The sequence below is a fragment of the Lissotriton vulgaris genome, unplaced genomic scaffold (genome assembly GCF_964263255.1).
Source record: "Lissotriton vulgaris unplaced genomic scaffold, aLisVul1.2 SCAFFOLD_736, whole genome shotgun sequence".
Taxonomy (NCBI): domain Eukaryota; kingdom Metazoa; phylum Chordata; class Amphibia; order Caudata; family Salamandridae; genus Lissotriton; species Lissotriton vulgaris.
Genome location: NW_028243083.1, coordinates 14595 through 29188, shown reverse-complemented (window position 1 = coordinate 29188; position 14594 = coordinate 14595).

Below are 14594 nucleotides of genomic sequence, written 5' to 3'. Positions count from 1 at the left end.
AAAAACACAGAAAATCAGCACAATCCCATGCCAGTCATGCCCTCAATGATGTTTAAATACAAGACACCCCACAGAAAGACTAGGCCCATGCACCACTCACTGCCCCTGGGCATAATGGATGAAAGCTAGGCAAAATGGGTGCAGGCCTGAGAACACTGCCTGCATTCAAAATGCCCCCTTGCCCCCCAGCACATGGCAAGGGCCTGCCTGTACCAACACTCAAAATGGCCCCCACCCACATGGCCAGTCCCCATCAACACCCCAAAAAATCGAAAAACACGCAAAAATCACCACAATCCAATGCCATCCATGCCCTCCATGATGTTTACATTAAAGACACCCCAAAAAAAGACTCAGTCCATGCACCACTCACTAGCCCTGGACAAAAAGCCCCAACAGCAGCCCAATAAATCGAAAAACACATAAAAATCAGCACAATTCCATGCCATCTATGCCTTCAATGATGTTTAAATTCAAGACACCCAACAGAAAGACTAGGCCCATGCACCACTCACTACCCCTGGGCAAAAGGCTCCAACAGCAGCCAAAAAAATCGAAAAACATACAAAAATAAGCACAATCCCATGCCATCCATGCCCTCAATGATGTTTAAAGTCAAGACACCCCACAGAAAGACTAGGCCCATGCACCACTCACTATCCCTGGGCAAAAGGCCCCAACAACAGCCCCAAAATCGAAAAATTCCAAAATTGTAGTTGCAGCAACTGTAATGCCCCAAACAAACCTACTTGTGAAATTTCTAATCCAAAAGTGATCCAAAGAAAGTCAAAAAGGCCTCAAATCCAAATATCCAGCATCATCCACAAAAAGTAATCCTTCCAGATCAAGATCCGAATGAAAGTGACCAGCACATGAAGAAAGCACTGGGAGGAGCCTGCTGGACAGGAACAGGAAGTTGGAGACTGTGGGGCACTTCCTTCCTCCCATCCCCCCCCCAAATTGGACTCCTTGCAAAAAAAAGTGCAGGCAAATGTTAACCTGAGGAGTTATTCTGATAAAAATCATCATTTTCAGAAGGTTTATGCTGCTTGCTGGTGGATTTCTTGTGCAGAATTGCAAATTTTGCAATTTCGCGAGTGCGAGATTGTTGCTGCCCGCCGCATCTACGTGTTCGCAATTGCGAACTCCCGCGATACGTGATCACGGTGTACTCGCGTTGACAAACTCTCGTTGTGCAAGGTAGCAAGCCGCAATGACGTAATCGCGGTCGCCAAACTCCCGCGGGATCCCGCAGCAAGATCCAAAATGGCGCAGCATACGCAAAATATCGAGAAAAACAACTTGGCAAACACTGAATGACGGTAAGTGAACGCCGCGCGCCGCAATATTGTATCAACAAGCAAAAAAATCCGCTGCTTGCGATTTTGCGGATTTTCGGCAAATTCACAAGAGTTTGCGGATTGCGAATTTACCGAAAATCCGCAAAATCCACGAGCGGAACGGATTTTCGGGCCAAGCTTAGTAGATTTACTAGCTCTTTGCATCACTTTACCTATGTTAAAAGTGACTCAAAAGTGGCGTAATAAGGTTGATGATCTGTTTGACAGACTGTTGTAACCTATCTGTTGTCACTGCTCGGAGGTAATTAAACATTTTACAGAGAAGCTGCTGTACACTACGGACTCTGGGCCATAATATCAAGTGTGGTCGACAAAAATTATTGCCACTTTATCGGCAGGAAAGTGTTGCTAAAGTGGAGATAATGGGTTTGATAATATGCTCTATGGAATTCCAATCGAAGCTCATGTCAGATGTCCTTCACATCTAACATGAGCTTCGATTGGAATTTCATAGAGTATATTATCAAACCCATTATCGCCACTTTCCTGACGATAAAGTGGCGATAATTCTGTTGCCAACGTTTGATAATATGGCCCTCTCTCCTTTCATAAATAAAAGTTACACTACAGTTTTACGAGTGCAGTGTACCTGGTACATTTGACTTGTCAAGTGGTCTCTATATGGAAGTGCCTACTGCATTACTGACGCCTGTTATGCCGACTTATTTCTAATGCATTCCTATAAAGGCTTTGGAGATCTAGGCTACTGTGCTTACCTTGTGTAAAGGGGAAACGGCCACTACAACGCGGCTATTTCCACGAAAACATTTACCTCGCATGCATTACAACGCATGCGTGGGTACAACGAGAGGCTTTACCACGCATACCTTTACTACGAAATAGTTAGTAAAGGCATGTGTGGTAAATGAAAAGAAAAAAAAGGGGGTTTGGGGGTCTCCCCCTAAAAAAATAAAATAAAGCGTTGGAATAAAAAGGGGGGCTAGGGGAGGGGGTCTCCCCCCAAAAACAAAACTAACCTGAAGAGCCGAAGCTGATGCAATCAGCGTCGTTAGAGAGGAAACGGAAAGTAACTTCTGCTTCCTCTTTGCGACGTACGACAGACGTAACCAAAGAAGATGGAGGAGGCGAGTTAAAAGGTAAGGGGCATTTTAGTAAAAAAATATATATATAAATTAAGGGTTAAGGGCAGGGGTAGTTATGAGTGGAGGATGGGGGCATGTAAGGCGAGATATATAACCTTTAACAAGAATATTCCCTCACCATGCATAACTTTACAACAAAAACGTTGTAAACCTATGCGTGGTAAAGGAATATTCGAGGTAAAGGTTATGCGTGGAAAACGAATTCCGTTGTAACGCATGCGTGGTAAAGGCATGCGGTGCAACAGAATTTGTTGTAACGTCATACAATCGTATAAAGAGTGTGGCCACCAGAGTTCACCACTCCACTTGAACTCTGCTTCCATACGTCAAAGTATATTCAATAAGTTGCAGAGAATTCTATTGCTGTTGCTTGATAGGCTGTAGTTGCTTCTGAACGATGTTTGGTGAAGGAAACAAAAGGAGATTTTGATTAGTTATTGAAACTGAGTTTTAATGTGGGTTCTTAATATTCCTTAGTTAAGACTGTTGCAGCTCCAGCAAACAAAGGAAGATCAATAAGTTAATAAAGGCCTGGGACGGCGTCGTGACGCAGAAAAAAAATACTATCATGGATGCATAATTGATAATAATAGAGGCCTAAGCACGTGGCGCAGTACAGAAATACTACAAAACAAGTATACCAGAGGGTCTAATGAGAGAACTAAAATGTACGCACAATGTAACCTGGCAGGAAAACCTAAATGTCCCTAGCATGTATGTGTCTGTCTAGGGTCATCCACACAGTGGTCAGGTATTCAAGGGGGTTGTGTATTGTAATACAGCTGGCTTCACATGCCTTTCAGAGTTTAGCCTAAGACTGCTTTGTCCACGTTACCACTAGGATAACTGGTCTATAAGGTTGACTTACAACCGATCATCATAAGGGTTGCTTGGCATGGTACAAGGTGATCACTAGAATTAGTGAGCATCACATACCAGGCCAACTTCTCACACCCATGCCTACCACTTCTTTTGCATTCTTTACCCAAAGCAGGGCATCTGGGATAAGATGCCCAATGATTTAGACTTCCACATCTAAAACAGTGAAAACTTCAGTAAATTTTCCTAAAATTGCGTTGACTAGATGCGGTAGGAGTATCAGATTTAACAAAGCAAATGGAAAGGGGCGACCATTCGGTCCCCCCGAACGTATGGTGGAGTACCACGATCCCCCCGGGAAGCCATCTTGGGCGGGAGGCGAGTCTCGGCTGGTATGCCCGAAGCGGCGTAGCCGGGGCGCGCCTTTTTCCCGCCCTGGAGTGGGTTGTCCTAGACACTGACGCGGCCGGCCACGCCCTCGGAGGCAGGCGGGGGCGGGTTTTACGCCCGCCCTGAAGACGGATAAAAGGAGCAACAAGTCAAGAAAGCATCCTCTTGTTCCTGTGCTCTGAAGCTGCACCTCCCCGCTGCACGTGAGCTCGAGACGGAACGAAGAGCCAATTTTGAGCGTGGTAATCTTTCTCTTTTGTCTTACAGATATCTCGTGTGAGAATGCCAGGCAAGAAAGTCGGAAAGCGGGTCGGTACCGATCAGATGCTCCGCATGCTCATGAAGGAGATAGCCGATTTGAAGAAGCAGATGGCGGCTAAGGACGGGGAGGGAGGACCGAAGCGACCTTTGCCAGGAGTAGTCCCTGGTGGGAGAGGCAAGAGGTCCAGAAGGGGGGCACTTGGGGGGGGAAACCCCGGTTCCCGATACCCCACTTGAGGAGCCAACCCCGGTTCCGAAGGAGGGGCATCCGATCCCCGTAGTGGTCACCCCCGTGACCGGGGAAGATATGCCTCCCGAGTTAGCGGCGCAATTGGCAGCGTGGTTGGGAAAAGATAGCAAGGGCACCACGGCTGACGACGCCCGGGCAGTAATGAGACAACTGCGGGAATCTAGAGAGGCTGCGAAGGCACCATCTTCTGTTACCCCGCCAGTTCCGGCGGCGGAAAATGCAACAGGCCCAAGTTCGGCGGCAAATGCAGTATCTGGTTCAGGTAAGCGGCCATTGCCGATTGCGGGGGAGGGGTCTGTACCTTCACGAAGGGAGAAGGTGGCTCAGCATGTTCCACTGGAAATTAAGGAAAAGATTTGGGCAAATAAGTATGTGAACATTTTTTCTTTGCTTACCGATCATTACGAGATGGAGCATGTTAAGAGCCAAAAGGAGCTCATGCATCCGAGTGTTTGGCGCGCAAAAATGGCCGCCTTTAAGGTCGACGAAAACATTGGTACTTGGGGCAGAGCATGGGGCATTTTTACCTCCATCATGGGGGAGCGCAGGCCCGAGTTGCTGACCGAGTTGCCTATTTATCAGTCACGGATCATGGAGTATTCCGTAGCATACGGGGCAATCAGTGGTTCTGTTATGACAATATTTTTAGAAAAGCTAAAGAACACGACCCAATTCTGACTTGGGATTGTTACGACTCCATTTCATGGCAAAAAATGGAGAGTTCAGGAATGTTGAAAGTACCATTGTCAGGGAGTAACGGGGGTGAATCTTCCCGCCAGTACTCTGGGACACCCTTTCGGACGGGTGCAGGTAACGAGTATCACTCGAAGCCGAGTGGCAACGCAGGAAAAAGGGGGATTTGTTGGAATTTTAACAGAGGGAAATGTACGAGGCCCCAGGGGTCATGCAAGTTCAGACATGAATGTGGGGGGTGTGGGCAGCCATCCCATCCTGAGTCCATGTGCAGAGCCAAAACGGGTGATAACGGTGGTAGGGGAAGCGCCAAATAGGTCTGAAATAGTCCGAGGGGCGCCTTTACCTACTCCGATTGATACCATGGCAATGATTCCTTGGCTCAACGAATACCCGGATCATGCTTCCGCTGGGGTGTTGCGAAACGGGTTTTCATATGGTTTCCGCATCCCAGTGGGGGATTTTCAGGGTGTAGCACACTGTAAGAATCAACTATCGGTCTTGCAGCATACGGCCGTAGTACAGGTAAAGATTGGGAAGGAGGTGACTCGAGGTCGTGTCGCCGGTCCATTTGATTGGCCACCGGTTGCTAACTTTGTTTGTTCCCCTCTAGGGGTGGTCCCCAAGAAGGACCCGGGTGAGTTTCGGCTGATACATAACTTGTCAGCCCCACGTGGTCTTTCCGTGAATGATGCGATAGACCCGGAAGTGTGTTCGGTGCGGTACGCATCTTTCGATGAGGCCGTCGCCATGTTGAATCGCCTGGGGCCCGGGGCGCTGATGGCAAAATCAGACATCGAGTCAGCGTTCCGGTTGCTCCCGGTACACCCAGACGATCAGCGTCTCCTTGGTTTCATGTTTCAGGGTCGCTATTACATGGATAGATGTATGCCAATGGGATGCTCTATATCTTGTGCCTATTTTGAAAAGTTTAGTTGTTTTCTGCAATGGGTCTTCACAAAGAAGACGGGTTTTCAACATGTTATGCATTATCTCGATGACTTTCTGTTCCTGGGGGCAGCCGGGGATCCAGAATGTGGACAGGCTTTAAATGAATTTTGTGTCTTAATGAACCATTTTGGTGTGCCATTGGCGCCAGGTAAGACCGTGGGTCCCTCGACTTCCCTCGAGTTTCTGGGGATCGAGCTCGACTCGGTAGAAGGTTGTTTTCGATTACCAAGAGAAAAAGTGTTAAAATTCAGGGCATCCCTTGAAACATGTATTAGTGAGACTAAGGTAAAACTGCATCAATTGCAACAAATGGTGGGCCAGTTGAATTTTGCCCTGAGAGTAATGCCGATGGCCCGCCCCTTTTCCCGCTCGATTGCACAAGCCATGGTCGGCCTGAAGGAGGGTCATCACCGCACGAGGCTCTCGGCAGAGGTTCGCCAGGACATGCGCATTTGGTTGGCATTTCTGGCGGATTTCAATGGTCGAATTGTCTGGAACAAACCGGCGGTGTCCTCTGAGGAGCTGGGGCTGTGGACAGATTCGGCGGGGAGTATAGGTTTTGGTGCAATATTCGGCACACAATGGTCGGCTCAAAAATGGCCGTCATGGTGGCACGAGTGCGGACTGACGAGTAACATTGCTTTTCTCGAACTTTTCCCTATTTTGGTGGCCCTGAAAACTTGGCCCGAGGGGTTCCGGGATCACTCTGTGGTGTTTTGGTCTGACAACATGACCGTGGTTGAGTGTATCAATAGTCAGGCAGCACGTTGCAAATGGATGCTGAGACTGCTTAAAGAAATTGTGTTATTGTGCATGCAGTTGAATGTGCTCTTTAGGGCAAGACATGTCCCGGGGGTACTGAACCAAGCGGCTGATGCGCTTTCTCGTTTCCGTATGCAGGCCTTCTGGGGCTTTCTGCCCGCAGCGGACCCGGTGGCGGCACCCTTTCCCGAAGCTCTCTGGTCTCTCGGTGCCCCGAACTACAAAACCTCGTGGGAGAGAGTTTAGCACCCAGGACAAGGAAGGCATATGAAGGGGCGTTCCGTTCCTATTGGTCCTTTTTGGGTTCTGCTAGGGGGGAGTTTTGGGGCCAGGAAGAGCTTGTCGTAAAATTTTTGCTGTCTTTGCATCAGGCAGGCAAATCAGTAGCTACGGCCCAGAGGCATCGGGCCGCCATTTCCTTTATGGCAAAGGCTCATGGGATCCAGGACCCGACAGCGTCTTTCGTGGTACAGAAAGCGCTACGTGGGTGGCAACGCCTTGAGGGTCGCAGAGCAGATGAGAGGCACCCGATAGGTCTGGATAGGTTGGCCCTGTTATTATCCGTACTCCCTGCAACGTGTTCATCCCAGTATGAAACAGTGTTATTCCGAGCCGCTTTTGCGCTAGCATTCCATGGAGCTATGCGGGTAAGCGAACTAGTGGCGAAGAACAAGCAGGATACGATGGGGGGACTGTGCCGAGAGCACATCCAGGTCAAGGGGGAGACGATGACTGTCTCGTTTGTCAGGTCCAAAACCGATCAGGGTGCGATTGGGGACTGCATAATCATACAGAGGATTCCCGGGTCTTCCATGTGCCCTGTTGTTTGCGTAGAGAAATACACAATCATGGGGGGGGACCTTGTTGAGACAGGCTGACGCCACCCCACTGACGAGGTTTCAGTTCCAGCGGGTGCTTGCGATGTCGATTTCGGCCGCGGGCTTGAACCCCGGCGAGTTCGGGACCCATTCCTTTCGGATAGGGGCTGCTACTGAGGCTACAGCCAGGGGTCTGAGTGTAGAAGAAGTAAAACGTGTGGGGCGTTGGTCCTCGAACTGTTATAAAAGGTATGTGCGGTTGCACATGTTGTGAAGCTGTAATGATGTACTCACGCTTCTTGTTTTTGTTTGGTTTTCAGTTGCGCAAGCCTACGAGGCGGGGCGGACTGTGCAGTCGACCCGACACCTGGGGACCAGCGGTCAGACATCACTGGCTGCGAAAAAGGAGGTGTGGGTCGTGGGCCACTCATACGTGAGGCGTGCCGCGGACGTATTCAAAGCAGGTGACATGATTCACGTGGCTGGGGAATACGGGTACAGGGTGTCCTTCTACGGAAAGGGCGGGCTCTGTATTGACCAGTTTCAATCCTTTTTCGAGGGTTTGTTAGGGCGGACAAGGTCACCGCCGTCTATAATCATAGTCCATCTTGGGGGCAACGATTTGGTGGCCACTGGTAGACGACTTCTTCTTGAGGCAATGCTTTCCACAGTAAGTTGGTTGGCAAGAAGAGTTCCAGGGTGCACAATTGCATGGTCCCATATGATCCCACGGAAAGTGTGGCGGGGGGCCATTTCGGTTTCTGCTCTGAATCATTCAGTAAGGAAAATAAATAACAAAGTGAGTAGATTGTTTCGTTCAAGTACACTGCATTCTGTTTCGCATGGTTGTATCAAAGGGGACAGTATGTATTTGGGGGATGGGGTTCATTTGTCCCGGGTGGGGAATGAGTTACTCATAGGAGACCTCATAGCTTGGTTAAAGAGTTTAAAACATGACCTTTAGGCAGGAGTGGTTGTGGGGGGTCCGGATAGCCGGTCAACTATCCGGCCTGTGGCGGTAAGGTCATGATCGGTGAGCAGTAATTGGAAGATCCCTATGGGGGGGCGTCACCCATTACGGATGGGAGCGCTCGGGGGAGGTGGCCATTGGCCCCTCAACGGGGAGGCGGTCCCGTCTAAGGATAGGCCGCCGGAAGGAAAGGAAAGGTGGTCAAGGCCCCTTCCTGGATAGGAGGGGCTACGGGCCCTCCTGGGGAATTTCCCGGGGCCAGGACATCTGCGACGGCAGATGGGTAAGTTGTGTGGGGTTCGGGAGGGGGTTTACGCTACCTTTTAGACACCTCACACGAGTCCTCGGACGACCGTTAAATGGCGTCGAGTTCATTGGGGCCCCCGTCAAGTTCAAGGGAAATTGGTAGATGCACTTGAGGTACGCCTCTGTGCGGTCGCTCCCCTCACAAGTGAGGGTGGTATTTCTGGTTTAGGGATCTGACACCGGTTACGACCTTGCCGTTGGCCCTTAACGTTAGGATGTACAATTTCAAGTCAAATGTTTTGTAGGATGTTAGTTCGGCTAGGAGAACCTTTGTATTAGAGATCTGTTAAGGTTAGCCAAACATCGTAATGTGGAAATGAAATTGTACATAATATGAAACTGTTATTTTAATGTTTTGATTTTGTTTCATATTTTAATAAATACGGCCGGGAGGGTCACTCCCTCCCGCCTTCCAAAAGTTCAGAACCGTTTCCGGTTTCCCATCCTTGGGGATTGTGTTGAGAGGGGGTGGCGGGTATCTCAGCCATATGGAAAGGGGCGACCATTCGGTCCCCCCGAACGTATGGTGGAGTACCACGATCCCCCCGGGAAGCCATCTTGGGCGGGAGGCGAGTCTCGGCTGGTATGCCCGAAGCGGCGTAGCCGGGGCGCGCCTTTTTCCCGCCCTGGAGTGGGTTGTCCTAGACACTGACGCGGCCGGCCACGCCCTCGGAGGCAGGCGGGGGCGGGTTTTACGCCCGCCCTGAAGACGGATAAAAGGAGCAACAAGTCATGAAAGCATCCTCTTGTTCCTGTGCTCTGAAGCTGCACCTCCCCGCTGCACGTGATCTCGAGACGGAACGAAGAGCCAATTTTGACCCACCCACCAGCCCCTGAGGACAGCAAGTTGTTTTGAATAAAGTTTGATGTGGTAACTCTCTTTCTTGCAGGTTGTGATAATTGTCGTGATAATTTTTGAATATGCAATAAAGAATGGTCATTTTCAGTATGTTTTGCAACTAAAGTATTTTTTGCACTAGTGTTGATCAGTAATCATGCTTGTAATAAATTATGATTGTTTTGTAATTTAGTAATTTAGGTAGAATTGTCGTATTTATTTTGGTCGGGCGGTAAGGTCATGATCGGTGAGCAGTAATTGGAAGATCCCTATGGGGGGGCGTCACCCATTACGGATGGGAGCGCTCGGGGGAGGTGGCCATTGGCCCCTCAACGGGGAGGCGGTCCCGTCTAAGGATAGGCCGCCGGAAGGAAAGGAAAGGTGGTCAAGGCCCCTTCCTGGACAGGAGGGGCTACGGGCCCTCCTGGGGAATTTCCCGGGGCCAGGACATCTGCGACGGCAGATGGGTAAGTTGTGTGGGGTTCGGGAGGGGGTTTACGCTACCTTTTAGACACCTCACACGAGTCCTCGGACGACCGTTAAATGGCGTTGAGTTCATTTGGGGCCCCCGTCAAGTTCAAGGGAAATTGGTAGATGCACTTGAGGTACGCCTCTGTGCGGTCGCTCCCCTCACAAGTGAGGGTGGTATTTCTGGTTTAGGGATCTGACACCGGTTACGACCTTGCCGTTGGCCCTTAACGTTAGGATGTACAATTTCAAGTCAAATGTTTTGTAGGATGTTAGTTCGGCTAGGAGAACCTTTGTATTAGAGATCTGTTAAGGTTAGCCAAACATCGTAATGTGGAAATGAAATTGTACATAATATGAAACTGTTATTTTAATGTTTTGATTTTGTTTCATATTTTAATAAATACGGCCGGGAGGGTCACTCCCTCCCGCCTTCCAAAAGTTCAGAACCGTTTCCGGTTTCCCATCCTTGGGGATTGTGTTGAGAGGGGGTGGCGGGTATCTCAGCCATACATCCGCAACTTTTCCTTTAGCTTCTTTATCTAAAGACTTGATCCATTTATTGGACTGTTCCATGGCTTTGACAGTTTTTAGTATGAACAAATATCTGGTCTCTAATCATCTCATCAGTAATAGGACCAAAGTTGCAATTTATTGAAAGATAACGCAAAGCAGTGAGAAAATAGTCAAAAGATTCTGCACTTTCGTGGGCTCTAGTATAGAACTTGAATGTATTCAATGCAACACTCGATGTGGGTTTCAATCTAGCTTCAATTTGAGCCATAGCATCATCGAACACATTACTATCTCCACTCCTATCAGCTTGAGGAAGTGTTCTGAAGACAATTTGACCCTCTGAACCCAATGAGTGCAAAAGAATATTTCTTTTCCTCTCAGCAGAAAGCCTTTCTCCATCAATGGCCTTGAGATAGGTTAAACATTCTTCCCTCCACCTGGTCTACGGTATGGGAGGTTCTCCTTTATTCTGGAGAAATTTTGAAGGTGGTTCAAATTGCATGATGTCAAGTGATATCCGCAAAACTTTTCAAACTCCCCACGGAGCACGAGGGATAATGCCACACAACGCCGGTAAACAGGTACCCAAAACAAACAGTCTATTTGGGTTCAGTTTACCTTGGAGTAGATTTGGTGAGATGTAGTTATTTTAGAATGACAATGGTGAAATCCAGCAGAAAGAGAACTCACCTATAAGAACAAACCATCACTTGGAAATTGACAACGTCTTCTCAACTAGCGGCAAAGTAATGCCGGAGACAGCTGCAAAATGAGCACACAATCCGCGATACTTGTAGGACGATACTTGTAGGACGATACTTGTAGAAATAACCGGCAGTAATAAAACGGAAAACAAAACGGCCAAAACAAAACTGTACAAAAAAAAGATATCGTAGGATAGTGAAACTGGTCGCTCCTGTGTTGAAACCTAGCAGTCCCAGTAATAATCATCGCCAAAATTGTAGTAATCCAGTCCAAGTATTCATTATATGAAAGAAATTAGTTTATTTTCAGAAAGCACAGTACGTGACTGCCCAAGTAAAAATCATCAGGGCTTCTGTTGCTTGGAACATGAAACTCCATGTGCTGTAGCAACAGATTAAAGTAGCAGGTTTAAAACTAAACATTAATACACGCGGAGCAGTTAAAGAAACATGAGAACAAAGCATACAACAGTTCTTCCTCTATTTCCCCCCAGAAATGCGCCAAGCAGGCACAAGCCCATACCATATGGAGGAACTCATCTGGGTCGTGGCCACACCTAGTACAAGCAGAGGTCTTGCTGAGTCCCGCTCGGGGAAGGCTCATTGGCCTTCCCCGAGGGCCAAAATCATAATAACATTGTGTTATAATCATTTTATTTTTTTCTTTGTCCACTGCTGTGAGAGCAGTGGGGAGACGCTCCTCCGCCGCCTTAGCGCGGGTGCTTCCCCTGATGGTCGCTCTTGCTTTGTGTCAGTGGCATAACACAGGCCTCCGCCTTGCAGGAGGCCACAAAGCTTCAGGGGGCCCCATCAGCACATTACTCTGACCGGATAGCTCATGACTGAGTCCGGAGGGGGCTCCTCCACACGCCTTGCAGGAAAGCCCCTCAAGTTTCGTCACACCAGTGCTTTGAGTGCAGAGAGCATGGCCTTTAGCTGAGAGTGTATGAAAAGGAGCCGACGGAAGTGGATAATGGTGACAGGGCACCAGACATGTTTTTATATTTGAGTGGGAAAGTGGGAGAAAGGGTTTTGCTGTAGATGATGGCGAAGCGCAGGCACACATAAGTTTTACTTAATATACAGGGGCTTGGAGGCCATTATGATAGGTGCTGGGAGGAAGTGACAGGATGCAAAGTTTAAAAAAAATATATGAGCCTAGGAGAGGAGAGTGGTGGAGGAAGATAGCAGGGAACCAGAAATATTTTTTAATGTATAAGAAGAGAAGGGCCCAAAGAAAGTCAGCGAGAATATGAAAGGCCATGGTATGTATTGCTGCCCCCTAATTCATGTCTGCCTGTACATTTGATTTATAGGTCAAACCTGGGCAGCGCATGCGCCGCTCTGCAAGCCATGCTGTATTGGACTATGGAATAGAAGCCCCGTCAACTCTCTGCCTATTTTTGTCATTGGCTTGTGTCATTGTCCTTCGTAAATGCTGGCTTCTGATTCATTAATAGGCTTGTTAGTCCCTCCTTAGTACCACTTTGTCTTCATTCGTAACCGCCCATTAAGACTGGCCCTTTTACTTCAGTTGTTACACAGTGAGTCTTTTTTAGTCTGTAAGCAGTATTTTCTTTAAATAGTTTCTCCTTCTGCAGGCACAACATGCTTTCCTGCAACATTCAGCGTGCCATGCGCGCTTTCACTCTCTAAGCAGCCCGAGCCAATGATGGATGCTTCTTTGAATAGGTCTTGCATTTACAAGAGTTTGAGCTATGGCATTGTACATGACAATGCCTTTTATTTATGTGTTAATTATCCAAACATACAAATAAAAGGCATTGTCATTTGCAATGCCAAAAACTTAAACTCTTGCAAATGCGAGACCTATTGCATTGCAAATGCTTGTTGAAATTAGCTTACAGGTGTTAGCAAGGGATACATATGCAACATAATATCTCAGAATCAATAATGTGGAGTGTTACACATTGAGGTTCCAGGTGACAGCATAGGTTATGCTATGTAATTATTTAAAATCCTATATACTATAAGTCATTGATGCTGTGATAATACTGTCAAAAAGCTGGTTCAGAACCATGATGTCAACTCAACAAAATACCAGTGGCAGCTGATGGAATATCACACGCTAATATACAACCTCCGACAACTCTTCCGTCAATAACGTCGCATGATCTTGACCCCAAGTATCACAAATCACAAGCCAAGGTTTACTTTGGGAAAGTCAATATTTCTAGTATAAAGTGTGCAAGTTAAGACTAAACGCCAATGTCCTCATTATGAATGGCCCGGTTCTTTGGCCGATATTTAATGGACCCAGCAATAAAATCCAACTCCATCTGGTTGGAGTTTATCAGGTCCAATAAATAACCCCCACTTAGAAGTTTGTCACCGAAAATAGAAATAGCATGCACCCACCAAAATGATCATGACCCGATAGTTATCAGGCAATGTTCACCAGATACATTTTGGCAGGTTTGACCTACTGAAATGTATGAGGGGAAAACGGTAGCAGTGCAGTGCTCTACCATGAGTGAGGGTGGCCACTGCCCCTTTTACCTGGCTATAAAGTAACTGGCATTGGTGGCATCGTGATGCTAGTCCAGAGGCACAGGCCTTTTGACCAGTTCGTATATGGGAAACTACAGTATGTCTTGCCTTGTAAAAAGGTCTGTCCAGTGCCCCATTTTAGAGTCCCCTGTACTACCTACACATCGTGCACCATTTTTCTGCTCCCCATACCCAACTTAACATGTCTTGTACTCCCCACCCCCCAGTTGATTCACTCCTCTAGTGCTTCTATCGTCCAATCCAATTTGACCCCACTTAGTACTCATTGAACTACCCGCGCAGTGCATCTTGTGCTTTCTGTGTACCATTGAAAGCATTTTCTCAATACTGTGCTCTATCCAGTGTATATTGTTCTTCTTGACTGCCGCTGTGTCTCTGCATATCACAAGGTTAAAAAAAATGAGCAACTTTAGGAGGGGTTGGGAGATGAAACAACACAATGGAGAGAACACAGGGTCAAAGAGAGAAACACATGGGCAAAAGAGAGCAACTGGAGAGGGGGTAGAGAAGTGCATGGGCAAAAGAGAAAGCAACCTGGGTGGAAGAAAAGCTCATGAGGGAGACAGCTGGAAAACACTTGCATACTCATTGAGTGCTTCAACAAAAAGAAACAAGAAGTTCCCTAAAAGCGAGCAGAGGAAGCACAGAGGCCTGCCAGTCAAAGAGATGGTAAAGAGGCTATGCTCCATGGCATAGATGGACAGGCTGAAACAAAGAAAGCCATCCAATAGAAAGCAAGCATATAAGGGTGACAGTAAAGCCAGCCATCAGTAAGTAATGGGTGGGCTGCAAATCCCAATCTTTTCTTGTTAAGCCGACAGTATGTCCTTTGCAGTCAGACATCTTTCACTG